Source organism: Dermacentor variabilis, chromosome 2 (genome assembly GCF_050947875.1).
Source record: "Dermacentor variabilis isolate Ectoservices chromosome 2, ASM5094787v1, whole genome shotgun sequence".
NCBI classification, from domain to species: Eukaryota; Metazoa; Arthropoda; class Arachnida; order Ixodida; family Ixodidae; genus Dermacentor; species Dermacentor variabilis.
Window position 1 is genome coordinate 102,604,989 of NC_134569.1, and position 19,388 is coordinate 102,624,376.

The following is a 19,388-nucleotide window of genomic DNA, read 5'->3' on the forward strand; positions in this document are numbered from 1 at the left end:
TCATGTAGGATGGCTCGAGAGGTTTCGCGACCAGACTAGCGTGTTGCAATAAGCACGTCAGCATCTGCGGACGCATGAATATTGTGCTCGATCATCAGACACTCGGGATCTTTTAACCTTCGCGTATCATGAAACAAAGCTATATACAAAAGAAATTCAACCAATGCTAAAAAAAAACCAACTGTGCGCAAAAGAGCACGAAAAAAGAAAAAAAAGAAAGAGACAGCTCTCGGAAGAACAGAAAGGAGCTACTCAGGAGTTTATTTCAATACAAAATGAACCAAAAGCGCGTAATTAAGGCGTCTCAGCCGCCCACAAAGAAACATCCGAAGGTGCAACTGGTTTAGCCATTTACCCTTTCTGTCTCTTGAACTCCAGAAAAGAGGTAAAACAAAGCAGTTTTCTTACGTATTTCTATCTTTCTTGCAAGCTTTCTTTTATGTAAAGATAGGGTAACATCATGAAGGTGCGTTAAACCGTCGCGTTTTACATCAGTTTTTAGCGGTTATTTTCCACTGCCACTTATAGTGCGTGCTCAAACAGGTCACCGTCTGAAGCAATACAGTACTTGCTTCTTTCCAACACTCCAGCTCAAGGAGTAGAATTGTGTTATCTGCAATATGCTATTTTTAAATATTCCATAAAGCTTAAAGAATGATCCCCTTTATGCCTCTTTTAATAATAGGGCCACAACTGTTCTATAGTTGGCTGTATTCTTCTCTGGCATAAAGTTCCTGTCAGAGAATTCAAATTTTATTTCAAGGCCCGGTGCACAGTTAAATATAGTCTAGAGTGTGTCGAGCGTATACATAGAGAGGATGATCAAATATGAAGGAACGAAACGGTTATGACCTTTTTCATTTGAATCACGTGCCATAGGAGCAGGAAGCAAGTGCAAAGTCAGACAGAAGTAGATGTACGAAACGCGTCTCATTAATCAAAGGCCACAGAAGTGTTCATCGTTTATTCTACGAATTATCATAGGTCTCCTGGTTTTTTCCCCCCTTCGAGCATTTGCAACCGACAAATGTCATTGAAAAAGCCCAATGCGGACTACTCCACCAAACTGCAAGTGCTTGAGAAACAGGGTGGTGACTTAGGGTTTAAGGGGGGGGGGGATTATGGGCTGGACGTTAACGAAGCTTTTAGCAGCACGCTTATCATGTTGATCTTGACCTGTGCAGCCCTATGACAAAGCGGCCGGAGGAGGAGTTCGATTCTTCTAGTTCGGAGGCGATCGCGGCGCAGCCGGCTTCACGAGCGGACATTGCCCCTTTTGACGCAAATCAATCACGCCGCAGTATGCGGCGTGCGCCTGCCATTGACGTCACGTTTTTCCACGTGTAGTTGCCACTGGCAAAGCTGAATAGAGACGCAAGGCCATGTGCGTCGTTGTGTCGTCATGAACAGAGAGCCAGCAAGACCATATAGATTTCATTATAACGTATATCTAATGAGGCCTTAGCAGTTGCTCAGCTTGACATATTCGCAGCGCCCTGCGTAAAATTCGCGATTTGGCAAGAGAAAGGTCGCGCAAAAGGGTTCGAGTGAGGCAGATAGGCTGGTGGAAACTGTATAACTGCCCATTATTTCTGTACTACAGGTCAAAAAGGAGAAATGAGCCGACAAGAAGTTATTGGATGAGAGAGAGAGAGACATTTATCTGTTGCCATGCTTCGTCCGCCTCACCGTTCTGCATGTAACCGGTTATGACGACGATGCCGATGGTGACGTGCGTGTCGTGCTCCCTTGAAATGCATGTATAGAGAGAAGCAAGGAAAGGGCAGACAGATTAACCAGACCCACGTCTGGTTTGTTATACCTGCATTGGGAGAAGCGAATAAAGGAACGAAAAGAGATAAAGCAGAGAAACGAGAGAGAGAGAGAGAGAGAGAGAGAGAGAGAGAGAGAGAGAGAGAGAGAGAGAGAGAGAGAGAGAGAGAGAGAGAGTTGCGTGCACACTTGAATGTCCACAGCAAGTTTATAAACGGTCGCAGAGACCTGTCGACTTCAACTGATGTAGCAACGCCCTCGAGCGTTGCTTTCTGTGCCAGGGACGCGCACTCCCATGGTCCAAGCATCTTTGCTTCTGAAAACGGCCTTCAGTCCAGCGGGTTTCGTGCTGTCCGTAGAGGGGGGGGGGGGGGGGGGGAGGATGGGCTGGATGTCATAACGAAAACAAAAATACCGAACGTGTTCAGTAGCTTATTTAGCCCCGTAGGAGTTTCACGTAGTACGTCTGTCTATCCAAATGCGGAACGAGTAAGCTTGCGTGAGCGCCACCTCGATCCAGAAGCCGCATAACGACGTTGCATTGGAACGGTAAATTGGTGACGGCCGTTCGGACTTGCACACGTTACAGGATAAAAAAATACGTTAGCGATTATAATTACAATTGATTCATTAAAATGTAATTGACTACAGTTACGAATTGCTATTCCACGAATTTAATTGAGGAATTATTCAATTGTGAGAAATTACTCTTACGTTACCTTCCTCCGAACTTTTATTCACATTGCATAGATACAGTAAACAGAACGAGCTGGCCTGGAACTTTCAGTGCGTCCTCCGCATCCCTTCATATATTGCTTATTTGCACTAACAATTGCTTTTACTATTTTGTTGGCCATCGTCCTGCATTTTCGCTGGGAAGACATCAGGAGAGAGAGAGAGAGAGAGAGAGAGAGACGTTTATTGCCTAAAACAATTTACGTGCAATGGTTGGAGTCCCTTTAGTCCAAGGCCCCACTGGCCACGGTCGCCCACTTGACCTGCCTTATGAAGGACTGTTGTCTCGCCAAGTCTCAATTGGTTAGCTGTGCCACCCATTGCTCCACTGTGTGATGTGTTTTATCGAACGGGTGGGATTCGCAGTCGGGCCTGTAGCCAGTGGGGAACATGGCATTTAGTAAATTAAGGTGGGGGAATGCCCCAGTGTAAATTTTGCGCCCACTGGCGGCTTCCTCTCCACTGAGTTGTGAGTGAAAGGGAGGGTATTTTTTTTTTCTGGTTGCGCGCTGATGATAACTTGCTCGAGGACGATAAATAAGAGGAAAGACAGGACGTTAACCAGTTTGCACGGTGTGCGCGCTGGGGGCCAGGGAGCTGTTGTAACGCATACGGATCTTGCGCACAAGATTGTGCTCCCTCAGCATCCTATAGGGGCCCTATGAAGCGCAGCGCTTCATCGACTTGGGGAAGACGCTCCAGGTTGGGCTATTGAAAAGCTGAAAAAGAAAATTCAGCACCATTCCACTCTGTGAAGGTTGATGACCAGCGAAGCTGTTTATAGTGATGATTATATTGATGTAATATATGGGGATTACTATATTGATTGAATATAAAGACCCATGCACGTGACTTTGTGATTCTACCGTCCTTTATTTTATTTTGTTACCATATAGTTATCATCGCTTTATGGTCACCATGGTAGACTGCCATGGGCTGAACGACGATACTGGAAAGATGTTTATCAAACGTCATGTCCGGGGACCCGACGGGCATAGCGCACACGATTGGCCGTTGGCGCCTCACGCTTCGTCGGTGGTCTCCTTCCGCCGCCGCCGTGCCCATTCGCGATTCTGTTCGCGAAGGCGATCTTCACGGGCACGCTGCTGTTCTTCGTCGGATGGAAGGCGGCTACGCGATGGTCCAGGACCGTCGACCGATGCGCGCTCGGCGTTAGCGGCTTCACGCCGCCTTCGCGCAATTTCCCGCTTTTGCTCACGCGGCGTCGATCTTTGAGGACACCCTGCTCTTAATTCGCCGGTGCGCACAATACGAGTCTTACCCGTAGCACGAACAGGACGCAACTGCTGATGACGTCGTTAGGCGATGTTGACGTCGCAGTAAAGACGCGCACACATAACGTCGGGGAGCATGGGGAACTGTATAGTCCGACGTTCGGCTCGACGCCAGGCGCGTCGTACCGCGTTGGCCGCGTCCGGTTACGTTAGCGGCGCCAGGGTCGAACTGTAGACAATATTGTTCTCGCCAACGTGACGTAACGTGTGCGTGCGCTTACGCTACGTCGGACTATATTTAGCCCTTTTAGCGTTTATAGTCGGATGTTAACGGATCGTGAGCGAGTGTCGCTCGACGCCGGGCGCCTCGAAGTGCAGGACCTTGCTATATCGATTTATTGGTCTACGTGAACCTCTTCTACGCACGCAGAAAAAAAATGACAGTGGCTTAGCTCGGCTATGCCAGGATATACGTAGCGAAAGCTAAGGCATAGCATGGTTAGACTTGGTTAATCCTGATTGCAGGACCAGGTTAGTCTGGTTGTCTAGCTATGTTGCGGCGTTTAGCCAATCGCTCGGCGCGCTGTTCGTCTGTTTCCTGGGCGATTCGTTTCCTCTTCATCTCGTTCCGATGTCTATTCCAGTCCTCCTCCGGCTTATCAGAACTGTCGCCGTCCATACTGCCGCCTCGACTGTGGTTGCGGCGCACGCGAGCTCGCCTTTTCAATCCTCCGACATGTTATCAGGCATGCAACGCAGCTGGCGAAGCGAGCGGAGGCGAATGCAACGACGAGGAACGCGATGTGACGTCATGCGCTTCCTCGGAGCCATAGAGTTTCCTACAAAATTACTAGAGGGAACTCTGGCGCTAGTGTCTACGTGAGCTACAATGGGAGCGGTTGTCCCAGCATGGGAATTATGGGAAGTACATGGATTTGCTTAAACTTCGTCCTTTTTGGCTTCAAACGGCTTTGTGACTTAGTAAACTCGTCATTTTCAACAGTTTATTGCGTAATAAATAATTAAATAAACATCATTAAAATTGCCCGACTGCAGGATTAGAACACAGGGACTCTAGCACAGAAGCCTGGTATCGAAACCATTAAGCCACGGATGCATGTATCGACAAGCGAATGAAACGCACTTATGAATTTATCGCGGGCATGCCAGTGCTTTGAGACGCTTGGTGCGTTTCGATTTGGGCACATAAACAAGCTCAATCATTGCAATTAATAGCAATTGTACGCGTTCCCCGGCGTCTTCTACACTTCGAAGAATATAGATTGCGCTGAAATATACGACAATAAGATTTATATAGCGTAATATACAAAGCCACAAGAACGTCTGAATCCACAAGCACGAAGATCAGACAAATCCATGTACTTCCCATCATTCCCATGGTAGGACAACGACTGCAGCGCCAGAGTTCCCTCTAGTAATTTTGTAGGAAACTCTATGCTCGGAGCACGGCCACGGCGAATTCGCAAGTTCGTGGCCAGTAAAGCCTTCGCTTTAAAAACGGAAACCTGTACTCCGCTCCATACATAGCTGTCAACGCTGTGGAAGCTACGCAAGAAGTTTCGTCAAGAAAAGTTATCACTCCGCGCGTTCCGTCCTTGCTTGTCTGCGCGCCAACAGCGTTCGCCCGCGCGAACATGCACGTGAGGCTCCTCGCGTCGGGTTGCGAATGAAAAACCCGAAAAGTTCAATAAAAATAAAAATGATCTAAAACAACGCATTAGCAGCCGTACACCACAGTGTGTTTGTTTCTAAAGATTAAGATTTGTTTCCTTCAATACTGAACCTATATAAAGAACAGTTGCGCACAATTGCGGTCGAAAGACATCCAACTATATGCAAGTGTGAACGAATCCACTGCCAGAATTCTAGCTTTTACAACGTTGACTGTTATGTATGGAACGGAGTATAGCTACATAGAGCTTCGCTCTAAAGAGAAATATCGTTCGTGCGTTGTTTCCTGGCAATAGCGTGCTAATTGGTCATCGCTATCGAGGCATGCTATGCATACCAGCTGCTCAGTTCGTCGGCCGACACTTGGTGAAGCGCTAAGACGAGAAAAACAACGCTGAAACCCCGGGTTACTTGTCTGAACGTGCGCACTCGCGATGGCTTCTGCGTGGCATGATCTCGGGCGTCCTACTGTAGGTTTCGCCCATATTCAGGTTCTCAAAGGTTATCTCTTGATACAGGTTGTCTCGTCAATAGAATAATTGGTTACATGTAACTGGTCACTGAAAAAAGTAACTGAATAACAGTGAGCATTACCAAGGAAAAAAGAGCAATCGTTAAATTATAAAATTTGAAAAAAAAACCTACTTGCATGATTACAAGTAATTAAATGTATGTAATTCGTTAGGTACAAGTATGTGACATGCGCAGCTTTAAAGGAGGAGGAGGAACAAACTTTTATTTTGGAAACAGTATTCCGGGGTAAGCCCCGGTTCTACTATCGCTGGGAGGTCTCCTCATTCCAGGAACCCTCTGGCCTTCGCTGCTTCCTTGGCCCTGGCGACGAGACGTCGTTGTTGTTCCAGGTCCTCGGAGACGAGCTTGGCCTCCCACGTTTCTATGAGGTCTTCGCTTTGTCTGGCGTTGCAACAGTCTCTCGGTGAAGGCAATGCGTCTTTGTCTAGATGCCATGGACATTCGAGGATCAGGTGCGCTCAGGTGTCCGGTACGCCGCACATTGGGCAGTGGCATCCTTGTAGCGTTGGGTACAGTCTACGCATGATGATTCCGTAGATATAAGTATTACTTTGCAGTCTTCTGAGTGTAGTGCTTCCTTTTTTGTTGAGCTTTGGGTGAGGTGGTGGGTACACCCTGCGTTCCAGCCTGTGATATTGAAAGGAGGATCAAGTTCAAGCAGGCGACATGCACTTTAAGGAACTAGGAAGACGAGCAATACGTGTGCTTGATATACTGAGCCAGGAAAGAAAGTTTCCAGGCAGCGTCGGATGTAGTTAGGCTGATCGGAACCACACGGGTTCCTTCGCGGGCGGACACGGCAGCCTCGTCGGCGAAGTCGATACCAGTTATACCAGTATGTCCTGGCATCCACTGAAATATTATGTCATGTCCTTTCTCTAGAGTTTGGCGGTGATCATCTCTTACCTCCTGCTGCTCTTGAGTCCTGTGGCGTATAGGGCTAATTGCAAGCTCTGTAGGGCTGTCTTCGAGTCGCAAGATATAACTGTTTTGCGAGGTCATTCTTGTAGGACATATTGTATAGCAGCACGCAGGGCAGCAACCTCTTTTCTGTTTTCGGAGTGTTCCGTGGGGTTAACAAAGGGAAAGTGAGACATCCAACCAAACGTAGCTAAGTGCTACAAAGGAAACCCGTACACGTTCCTCGAAGGAAAAGCTTCGCAGTTGAAGAAAAATTCGTCCTGGTCCGGGACTCGAACCCGGGACCACCGCCTTGCCGGGACAGCCGCTCTACTATCTGAACTAACAAGAGGGCTAACAAATGGCAGGCGAAGTCGAATTTATCAACAATTCGCTTTATAGCTACTTCTCTCCCTTTTGCGGGTTTCCGCAGAACTATTACTTCCGTGCGGTCTTCGTCCAACAATACCGAAGAGTAGCTGGTTGGTTGTTTACACAAGGGAGGACAAAGAAAATGAGAAAAGATATCGCCACGGCATGCGAAGGGCCTCGAAAAACTACGGACACGTGAAGTACCCCTCGAGTAGAAGACAAGCTCAAATTACATGCAGACAGACTGTGCAGCAGAGCGTACTAAGTAATCCGCGCTGATTACTGGTGGCGAGTGTAACAGCGGCCAGGAAATCCGAAAACGAAGGAGTTGAAATCAGGCCAGCTCGCCGGATCGACCATCAGCATGTGCTTGGTTCACGCCTGTGTAAAGCTCAAAACTACCCTTAATCCACCCTTACGCCCTCCGTTCGGTCAATTAAAGCCGTTGAAGCTAATCGAATTAAAGAAGGCGCTGTTATTGTCACCTGCCTTTCGATTTGCCCCTTTTAACTCTCGCCACCAGTGTGGTTTCGAAGGCTGCTCTCAAACATTTTATCGGCAAGTATACGGACTCATAGACTCATTACCCTTCTTTTTCTTTAGTTTGCAAGAGAACTTTGTTTTACTGCATCGCGCGAACACCAAAGGGCATACGACTAAAGGTGCCCATGACACCTGCCTGGGTTCCTGAACCCTACGAAGGATGTTCTGTGCTTTGGACCAAATGCATATGGAGCCGAGAACACAAAACAGGCCACTCCGTCGCAGTGTATACTTTAAAATGGAAAGCAGCAATATAAATGTCACTTCAACGGTAAGTAAGACGTCAACGAAGAATACAACACTTTATATATACGTAAAACGCAATGAACAGGCTTCATATTCTGCCTATACAACCCAAATGTTCTCCGCAAGACGTTTTAAATGTCTCACAGGCAGCTCAGGAACTATGCACAAGTGTAATCAGAAAACTTGCGTCAATGCTGGAATCACAACGAATAAATAAATTTCGCACTATCGCAGCTGCAAGGATCGCGTTTTAAATATTTTGTACGTCACTGGGCACACCTGCGGATAATAAGGAGCGCGGTGCATGCTAAAAACGAAGAAGGGGGATTCAGGTTTGGCAAAGGACAGTCGAAGCCTTCAGTTAGGTTCATCCGCCAACACGTTGCTAATTTCCAGTGTTGTCGCGAATCACTAAGAAGGATGTCGCTCCCACAGAAGTAGCGTAGAAATATCGATCGTTGCCACAAATGCCTCGCCAGACGCTACTCTGACTCTTCAAAGTATGAGCGATGCTTGTCGCATACGCGCCTGAATATATCAGTTCCCAGAAACCTTCCGTATCTCTGTAGAGCACTTCCTTGGGTCTGGTGCCCCGCGTTAGAGAAACACCGCTTCATAAAGAGGCCGAGTCCATGTGATGCAGAGTTTCAAGTGCCACCGAACTGACAAGATTGAGTTATGTGTCACGCTTTCCAGGTTTCCTAAAGGATATCATGTAACGTAATCGAAAGTGACCAGTCCACCGCAGCAGCCATTACCTTTATTTCTGTCCGAAAGCGATAATGATTATTAGGACGACGATCAGCCTTCCAAACATGACACGTACCCACAATGAGAGATGGGTATAGAATCGGGTGCTTTTTTGTGTGTGCGTAGATAATTGCATGAACGAATAAAGAATTCGAAACGGTAAAACTGGGGGCAAACGACTAATGTGTAACTGGGAGGTTAGACCAGCTAAATCTGCGCATCGTCATCTTTACGAGTTCCTCTCTTGCCTCTTCTTCGTACAGCTTACTTATCATAACTTGATTGATTGATTTAAAACTATTCCACCGAGCTGTATGGGGTGCCCGCCTCTTACCCTACACGTAGGTAGGCGGGGGGGGGGGGGGGGAGGGATGGACGAGGACGAAGCAGTCCCCGCGCGTTGAGCATGGGTGAGTCTTCACGGCCTCAACGGCCAGGCGGATTGCTCGACGCTGGTCGTCTTCGGCCTCGCTCTCGAGCAAGGCCTCCCAGGCTTCTCTGCTACCAATCTTTTCCTTGGCCCCTGGGGAGCCAGAACACTCCCATATTACATGGTCTAGCTACCTTTCTACTTAAAAATTTTGCAGAGGGCGTCTTTATAGTCCCTTGTCTGAGTTAAGTAGATCGAATATGGTGACGTATAATTGTTTTCCTGGAAGCGCCGCCACATGCGAGCGTCCTCCAGAGAGAGAGAGACCGATGCGGAGGTGGAAAGATTCTTCTTTCGGCTTTGTATATGACCTACAATTTCCCTGTACGTGATGATGTTATCTTTGCTCCCTGAAACTGGCTGCTCTAGAGTTGCCCGGTGGTAGAGTGCTCGGGCGAGCTCGTGAGCAGCTTCGTAACCTGGGACTTCTTCATGGACCGGAATAAAAAAAAAGAAAATAGATCCGATCATTAGGATGAGCGTTAAGAGGGCCTATAGGCTCCCCGACTCGACCTCGGCAGTCCTCCTTCTCAAAATGGTGGTTCACAACACGCTAGTTGAGCTCACTGAGGCAGTACGAATGTCTGAGTTGGAAAGATTAGGCCAGCCCAAAACAGGGAGAACAATCATGGGATGGGTAGGAATCCAATACGACAGGGGTGCCTCGATTAGAAAGGACATTCCGTTGGACTTGCGTAAACGCTTCCAAATTATCATAACTTGATTCTCCGTTTACCAACAATGACGTCATAGACCACATTGGGAGTCTGTAATGAACGAAGAAAGGGGAAATAAGAGAAGACTTAAGCGAAAGCGCTGTGCATGCCCAAGAAAATGAAGACAAATCCAACGTTTACACCCCTCTAACCACAAGTAAAACACACTGTCTTCTACGGCGGCCTTGCTTTCTCGGTAAACGCCAAAACTACATTGTTTTTTTTACTCCCCTGCCATTCATCCACATTCTCCGCTAAAGAACCCTGGAAAGCGCGCCTCAGCCAAAGTTCGCGGTTTTCGCTGAGGGCTCACGAGGCACCTGTAGCGAACTTGCAGCCACTGAAAACGCATGCGTTAGATTGAAGTGAGCGGGTGCCCCAGTGAGTACATCATATAGCCCCCTTCTTACGCAAATGACTGCGCGTCGCCGTTCCCTTTGTGAGAGCACCGGTTGCTTTGGCACCGTCTATTCACCATCAGTCACGACGAGCAATCAAACGTCGTTAGTTCTCTATACCACAAGTGGCCCACTTAGCTCCTGCCTGTATATGAGGAGTTGCTTGAAATTTGCTCGCGTGACTGTACACATTCGCCCTCGTGTGGATAACGGCTATCCTCAGATGCCATATCACTCGCATCATGTCGTAAATATATATTAGTAGACACAATCGGTCTCACTGTGAGCAACTGAGAAAAAAATGTGTCGAATTTGTCAAGCTGTTGGGATACGTGGGTCTAATGATGGAAGGAGCGAAGTGCGAAGGCGACCGAAAGCTCTTAGCACAGACGTCGAGAACGCGACCGCTTACGTTAGAACTACGTGATGCCTGGAATCGCGTTTTTGACAATTCTGGGTAACTATACGTCGTGATTCGAAGAGACATGCGTCAAAATTTGCTCTGTTGCTCAAGTTAGATTGCGATACGCCGAATTCTCAGCTAGCCTAAACAGCACTCTCGGGAGGCTCTTATCACATATGACTTCTCTCAGTTTGCTGTAGACGTCGAGGTTCTCGTCTGTTTGTTTCTTCCTTTCTTTATTTCTTTCTTTACTTCTACCTCGCTACTCAAACGACAGCGACAAAATAGTTCTCTGAACAAAGGCGAGTTTCGAAGATATCGCACGCAGATATTTCCTGGTTGACAAATGACGTGGGTAAAGCTGTGTCTAATCACATTGCTTTTTTTATCTATTCTTCCGATAACTGCGTCATATCGTTCCCCGAAACGACCTTAGGCCTGTGGTTTAGAAATTGACTTAAAGAAGGTGTTTACACTGCTTAGAATAGGCGACAGTGGAGCGTGTGATGTCTGATGACTGCGAAGAGAACAACGAACATTTATTGTGCCGCCATTCTCTATTTGAATTACAAAGATGCCCTCCAGTGCGTTTCGATGACTGCATGATCGGCCGCTGTCGGTGCTGGCGCTATTTGAACAGCGCCTCCATTGTTCATCGGCTTAACAAGAGCCGATCACGCTCCACATTTCCCTACCCCATACCCCCCGTACAGACCATCCGCGTGTTAGGCATGCTGGTGCAGAACAACAAGCACAACTCGGAAGCCATCCAACGCCTCCGAACCACAGCCCACCAAATCAACGGCCTAATCCGCCGCATTGCCACTCGCCGCAGGGGAATGCGGGAGACCGACATCTGCCGCCTCACGCAAGCTTACCTCATTAGTAGGATTGTCTACACATACCCTTATTACGACCTCCGCCGCAAAGACGAAGACGCGGTAAATAGCATCATCCGTTCGGCTTACAAGGCGGCAACGGGACTGCCCCAGTCCGCCAGTACACAGCGTCTCCTCCAGCTTGGAGTATACAACACCCTCAGAGAGCTGATAGAGGCACACAAGACTGCACAGATACACCGTCTTTCTCGCACCGAACACGGTCGTTACATTCTTAACCGTCTTAACATCAACCCTACTGGTGACATTCACCCCACTGCTCCCCTCCCGACTGGAGTCTGCAGTCGGCTGGTCATCAAACCCATGGTCAAGAATATGCTACCCCGCCGCCACGATAGGCGCCGCCAACTGAAGGCACAAGCCTTAGACGTCACCTACTCCGCCGACGAACATGCCATGTACGTGGACGCGGCGAAATGCGACTCTAACACATACGTAGCCTGCGTAGCGACGCCAACCACAACTCTCATTAGCGCCGCTACAGTGCGCACACACTCCTCCACCGCTGCCGAAGAGGTCGCGATCGAGCCATCGCGGATTCCCGCACACGTACGGTTCTCAGTGACTCTAGACAAGCCATCCAAAATTTCTCAAAAAACTCACTCTGTCTCCCCGCCGCACACATACTCCGCGGTTGCGTTCTCGACAGAACTGTAAGCATAGTGTGGGTAACTGCTCACGCGGGGAACTCTGGGAACGAAGGGGTCGACCGTTTAGCCCGAGGCCTAACTAACCGGGAGGCCGGTTCCTCGAACCCGGATGCGCTCTCAGAGGCCCCCAAATGCTATGCTGACATTACCAACTTTTACAAGGAAAAGAGACGCGTGTACCCGCCTCCCCACCCCGACCTCGACCGAGCGCAAGCCACCATGCTTCGCAGACTGCAGACAGATTCTATTCTCAGTCATTCTAGGCTTTATTTAATCGCTGGCGGGGATTACGACCCCGTCTGTACTGATTGCGACCATGGAGTACATATTCATTGGGGATGCGAGGGTAACCCTCCCCCACAATTATTACTGCCAGCTCCCTCTGAAGAGGGTTGGAACCAGCTGCTGACAAGAGCAGACAAGAAAACGCAACTCGCACTCGTCTCGTGGGCCCAAGACGTCGCCCCCACCTGGGAGCCACACTAGGCCTACCTGCCCTAACTTCCTACCCTACAGTGGCAAATAAAGTTGTGTCTCTCTTCGTTGGCTTACAAGGCAGTGAAGAATACTTCACTGCCTTGTCGAGGGAATCACTATAGCGCTTCCCTCGATTTGCGTAGAATTTTGCAGTGCGTGTTATTCAGTTTGTCAATGTGCTTTCTATAAAGATACATTTTTGTTCGTAATATGTAAATATTCTACACGTTTTCTGGTTTAACCTTAATTCTAAACTTGTTTGGAATTTCCAAATAATGAAATCAGTGCACTCAAGCTGAAATAATGTCGCAGTGCAAGTTCTTATGCTAAAGCAATATCTCCTGCCTGGAGCCATAGTCACAGAAAACACACGTCTGTACGTTTGTACATTGCTCCACGTGCAAAAGATGATTTGTTGTGCAAATTTTCTCTCTCTCTCTCTCTCTCTCTCTCTCTCTCTCTCTCTATATATATATATATATATATATATATATATATATATATATATATATATATATATTGCATGGCTCCATGACGCTCACGCACTTACACCTTATTTGCCGCGCAGCACGCAGATGAGCGGCTAATTTTTTTTTCTTTCCTCCAATACAAAACTCGTCCAAACTCTTGAGCACTGAGAACAAGGTTGGCCCTTTTTGAAACTCTGTCCAAGGTTGCGGTGAATTTTAGTGCATGCGTGCATAGAGACTGAACGGTGGCATGTTTCTAGTGTTGGTGGCGATGATATTGACGATGATGATGATGGTATTGTTGATTATGGTTATTATAATTTTGAGCGCGATGATGCCGATGACGCTATTGCTGATGATGATGGTGTTTATTATGGCAGAGTGCATGCACGGGCTGTGAGATACGCCGCAAAGTGAACGATTCTGAATTGGTGTTTGACTGCTCGGGTTTCTTCAACGTGCACTGAAGGCGCGCCACGCGAACGTTCTTGCACGCGGGTTCGGGTCATCGTACTGAGTAGGATAAATATGTAGCCACTGTGGTGGGTGCGAGAGACGCCTGAAAAAGCGCTAAAAAAGTCTTATTCAGAAGATAACATATCCATCCAGCGGCAACGCCGTGTGAGCACATGACAATAAAATATCAAAGATCGGTACCTTTCTTTTCTTTCGTAATATACATGTTAGAACGGAAGAAAATCCAGTGACGCAGACAGCTGGCAGTTTAAATCGACGCTTTGCGTCAAAGGGAAATATTTTGGGCTCGTGCGTACATCAACTGAGTGTTTTTTTTTTTTTCTATATCATTTCGAAAGCAATAGATAGACAGCGCAGATGGGACCTACGTCAGTGCATCTCGAACATAGAAATTTAAAAATACATAGCTCGCTTTTTTTTAATGCATCGAATCGCTTTTGTTTTTATTTCTCCCGTGTTTGGGCGAAAGTTTACAGGTTTTATTTACCATATAAGCAAACTTAGGTGTAACAATTTGCGTTTGACTTAACTGTGTTATGAACATTCCATCTTTAGGAAAGCTTTGTTGTTTCGAGACGAGCTGTGACGGCCAACGCAAACTTGGGTAGTTGGAATTGGTAAAGCTTCTGTAATATTCCAATCGGCACTACAGTTTCTTCGCAAATCGTTTTTCACTGAGTGATAACGCCTTAAGACTTCGATGGTTTCTGTAGTCTCCTACATGCTTCAAGCTTATTCACACGCAACTGGAAACGGGCTTTTGGCCGTGAGCGACGGTGTACCGCTTGTGTGGGGTGTTGGGCTGTGCGTGTATACCTCCTCGGTACAATTTTTAATAACAGCCTCTCTCATAGCTTATTCGCGAGAATCGCGCTTCAGCAAGAACCCGGCGTTTTTCTAGCTCGCAGGTGCTATGGACATTCGACGATGATGTCCGTAATTGTTGGCTGCGTTTTAGCATCCTAACCTCTTTGGGAACATAACAAACAAACAAACAAACAAACAAACAAACAAACAAACAAACAAACAAACAAACAAACAAACAAACAAACAAACAAACAAACAAACAAACAAAGAAGAAACAAGCAAGCAAGCGTGCAAACAAAATGCAGCCGTTGCCCAGTGTGAAGGACGCCCTGCTCGGGTGCGCGAAGTGCGTGATTCGATCCCCACTGCCGGACACAGCCACTGGTTATAAGACGGGCACAAGCGGCCCCTCGGCTAGGTGTCCGGCTTTCCAGGGGTGCATTGCTTGGGAGAGGTTTGTTCAGACCGCTATGCTTGTTGTTCAAGAACCAAGACAAAAAAAAACACCAAGACTCTACGAACAAATTAACAGACAGGCATACACGTTTTAGTGCGGTCCAACATTATTCGCGATGCACAGGTTAGATCAAAAGTTTATGGGATGCAGCATCTGAGAGAAGGAAGAGCCTATATTCACAAAAATAGTTCTTACGCACAGACTCTTCTTAAAAGCAAATGCTAACCAATCATGACGTGGAACATATTAGCGAAGGAAGCCAACCAACAGGAAGAACACTTCCGAATGAAAATTTTGAGAATTTGGCCCTGACTATCTCCCGAGCCTGGGCATCCAGCCTTGATTTCGAGTGTGCCACGTGCAATACCACGTGCACTGTACGCGACCAACATAGCGTTGTACTTTTCTAATGACTGCGAGCCGAAATTCGGCCGACATTCGACTTTTTTGCGGAACCAGCATTCCGTAAACTTTTGACACGACCTGTTGCATGCGTGGTCAAGAGCACCTAGTCATAAAAAAAGGAAAAAAAAGCTAATGCGCCCGAATTGTTTGTAAGACCAAATTCCAGTCAATGCTAATGCTGGACATACCTTCAGCGAAGGTGACAGCCCCAATGGCGAAAGGCACTTACGAACGAAAAACTTTGCCATTGGCTGGCCGCGTTCGCTAATATTTCTTGCATCATGATTGGCTGGCATCGGCTCTTATACGAACAGTTTTAGCATAAGAACTTTTTGTGTGTGAATATAGGCCCAGAATTTTCCGAGCTATATACGTGCACGTTAGACATTCACACGAAAGATAAAAATGAAAGAAAAATTCCGGCAGACTCACCTTGGGGTTGACATCTTTGTAAGCGATAGCTTTGTGCATCATGACGAAGGACGAACTACGGATTTCAGTAACGAACGTGCCTCTCAGCCAACGCGTCGTGGACTTCGCAGAGAAAGCGGCACGTTTATTCAGTATTAAGACGTGTTCAGTCGCAAGACACGTTGTCCTTGACCTTCCAGAAACACGCCGCAGTACGATAGGAGAGACGCAGCGAATTTCAGGGACGATGGCGTCCCGTAACTTCTTCATCGCCAGCTACCGTTTACACACGGACAACTTTCTGTGGCAATAAAGCTTGTAAAGCTAAGGAGACCAAGTGCGCGGGAGCAAGAGCGCTTTCAAAAAGAAAAACAAAAGAGTACCACGTTTTCGTTGCGTTAGTTCAAGCTGTGGAAGTGAAAACACGAACACCTCAGTTACAGCAGATAATTAAGCCGAAACACAGCTTCCGAGTGTTGAACTTTTGACTTATTTTGCAGCTTTTCAATTGCACGTCAGTACAAACGCGAAACCGTTGCGGGTGGAAGCTGCGTCGATTCAGCGTGTCTGTTCATATAAACGAAAAGCTTTGTCAAACGCTGTCACACTACTTGGCGCGGTAACACGTGCAGAAGCTCCGCCCCCGTAGCCTTCCCTTCACTGCCGCAGAAGGTTGTCCGCGAGGATCATAGGTCACTCTAGTATCGGAGGTACGTGCTCACGTTTAAAGTGAAAGCTTTTTACTGGCCGCAAACTGGCGATTTGGCCGTGGCCGTGCTCCGAGGAGGCACATACCGTCACACCGCGTTCCTCGTCGTGGCGTTCGCCTCCGCTCGCTTCGCCAGCTGCGTCGCATAGCAGATAGCATGTCGGAGGATTGAAAAGGAGAGCTCGCGTGCGCCGCAACCACAGTTGAGGCGGCAGTATGGACGGCGGCAATTCTGATAAGCAGGAGGAGGCCTGGAATCGACATCGGAACGAGATGAAGAGGAAACGAATCGTCCAGAAAACAAACGAACAGCGCGCCGAACGACTGGCTAAACGCCACAACATAGCTAGACAGCCAGACTAACCTCGACTTTTTATAATTGCTGGTATGCGACGCCCCTAGCGCACCTACTCATATACTCAGAAATGCATCTTAACTTGAAGCCCACGCTTGGCTTAAGTGACACCTGTCATGAACGCATCAAAGGAAATGCAATGAGCGTCTTGAGCACGTTCACATGAGGCGTGATTTATATAAACTCAAACATGGGCTTCACCTTAGGGTGAATTTCCGAGTATATGGGTAGGTGCGCTAGTCTCAAGCGCTGTCTTGCACGCATTTGTTCCGCCTTTTCAGGCAAGCGACAGCGGTCTAATGGCTAAAGCATCGAGCATTGACATCGCATCTACGTTGCAGTCGCTCGTCTTACACACATCACCAACTTTCACAACCATTTTCATAAGGTACGCGTGCATGATCGCCCTTTAACATTGCAGTGTCTATATGCCTACAGACTACGCCAGCCTACATACTGTCCGAGTAAGAAGATAAAAAAAATATCGCAGTTCTGCTCTTAAGGCGACGCACCAATTGCGATAGCAAATTAGTAGATAGCTGTACGAAGTAAGGATAGCAGTTTTATCGGCCGTATGAACTTTTAAACATTCACTTACTAACTAACAATGATAGAATGTGTAAGCATCACTCAACGAGGACGCGGAAAGAAACAGACAAACAGAGACAGCGCTCTCTTGTGTGTCTGCTTCTTTCTATGTCCTTGTTCTGTCCCGCTTACACATTCTATCATGAATTCAAACTAACTAGCCCGTCAACGTGTTTTAACTAAATTAACCAGCACGGTGTCACGCGCACACAGGTAAACATGAACACATTTCGCTTGATGAGCGCGGAAACTCGCTGTGAAAATTCTTGAAAGAGGAATCGCGGCAGCAGCAAGTGAATTGACCTTCGTCATCTCTCCCTTCAACGCGAACGAAACGTCGAAAGCACAGCGCATACGAAGCTACCGGCACTACGCACACTCTGAAAACATTGCAGATCGCTTTGACGATGAGGATCAGGCGGGCGCGCACTTTATCCACGTCGCAGATCCCTTTAAAGACACACGAGCGCCGGCAACGCGTCCCTACGGCATCTGCCAAAGCGTCTACTACGGCGTCCCCGATTCGCACGGCTAACGCAGTAGTAGACGCCGCGATTGCCTCCACGCTGTGCGGAGCAGCGGGCGAGGAGGACATTGAGGCACCGTAGCAGCCACCGGAAAAGAACACTCCTCCTCCCTAGCGCGCCCCAGAGAGGGTACGCATCCGGGACGCGTTCCTTGCTCGCGCACCGAGATTGAACTGCGTTCGCCGGCTCACCCTCACAAGCCATCACTCATAGGGTACCTCATGGCGACGGCGACAACGACGGCAGAAATGCGCTTGGAGTCTCCATATAATTGCTATCACAATAAAAATTCACCGAAACCTGCCGTGATGGCTTAGCGGCCATGGTGTTGCGCTGCTAAGCACGAGGGCGCGGTATCAAATTCTGGCCAAATTTCCACGGGGGCGAACTGCAAAAACGCCAGTGTCCCGTGCATTGGGGGCACGTTAAAGATCCCCTGGGGGTCACAGGTAACCCGGAGTCGCCCACTACAGTGTGCCTCATAATCAAATCATCGTTTTGAATCGTGAAACCTTAGAATTACATTGAATTAAATTCACCGACGATTACGATACTCACTTATGCGAAATTAGAGCGCAGCTCTATACGTGTTTTCATTTAGCGATACATTGGGTGGTGCGGGAAATGTGTCTTGTGCGACACGTTGCAAACGGAGCTAAGTGTGGCGCGACTGCCTCGCTAATCTGGTGATCGGAAGAGCCGGCGCGTAGGTGACGCGTGGGCGCGATTCACAGCAGCCGTCGCCGACAGACCTCCCAGACGACGCGCGCTACTGTGGCGCCATCTCGTAGCCATCGTCGCTACACTACGCTTTTCTTCTCACCTTTTCGCCATGCCTTCCTCCTCCGCTTTTCGCTTCAGGGTATGCTGCACCGCACTTCTCCGCTTCTCGCGTCTTTCATTCCCCGCTGTGTTCCGCGTTCTCTTTCATCTTTCGCTGTACTCGTTCGCTCCGTTACACCGACGCCGACGCTCGCTGCATTAGCGGGCGCCCAAGAGGTGCGCTCTAAAATAACGTCGTTCTGTTGAAAATCACATTCATGCGGCAAAAAACGAGCGCTGTGTGGACTGAGGGGTAGATCTATGTTTAAGGTTATCTGTAATATATTTCATAATAAAATGGCATTGTTAAAATCAATCAAATCGTGCTCACTAGTTTCAACTTGCTGCATAGAAAGCATCTGCTTCCTTAAAGCACTTAAATTCATCTTTCCTCTTATCACGTTTTAGCAGGCAAGGTTCTGGTGGGCAGCTTGAAGAAAAATGTCTTAACGTTCGTCGGTACGCACATCTTTTTAACCCGTTGGACCACACCCTTATCGAAGCAGTAACATATATAAAACGACTGCAAGCTGTTATCACATACACTCACTTATTTAGACTAGCCTTGCAGGAAATAAAGAAAGCAAATTCCGCGGTCTAATGATTC

At 47.9% G+C, this 19,388-nt stretch overlaps 1 protein-coding gene across 3 annotated transcripts in view; it reads right to left on the reverse strand.

The window, feature by feature from the left end:
* Positions 1 to 19,388, reverse strand: part of LOC142572431 (progranulin-like) — a 461,641-nt gene that overhangs the window by 144,256 nt on the left and 297,997 nt on the right. For 2 of the 3 annotated variants that reach the window (XR_012826081.1, XR_012826080.1), the window contains one exon: positions 6,158 to 6,596. The exons of the other annotated variant lie outside the window; for it this stretch is intronic. The gene's annotated coding sequence lies outside the window, so the exon portion shown is untranslated. Of the gene's footprint in view, positions 1 to 6,157; positions 6,597 to 19,388 lie in introns of those variants that run through there. 3 annotated transcript variants of the gene reach the window in all.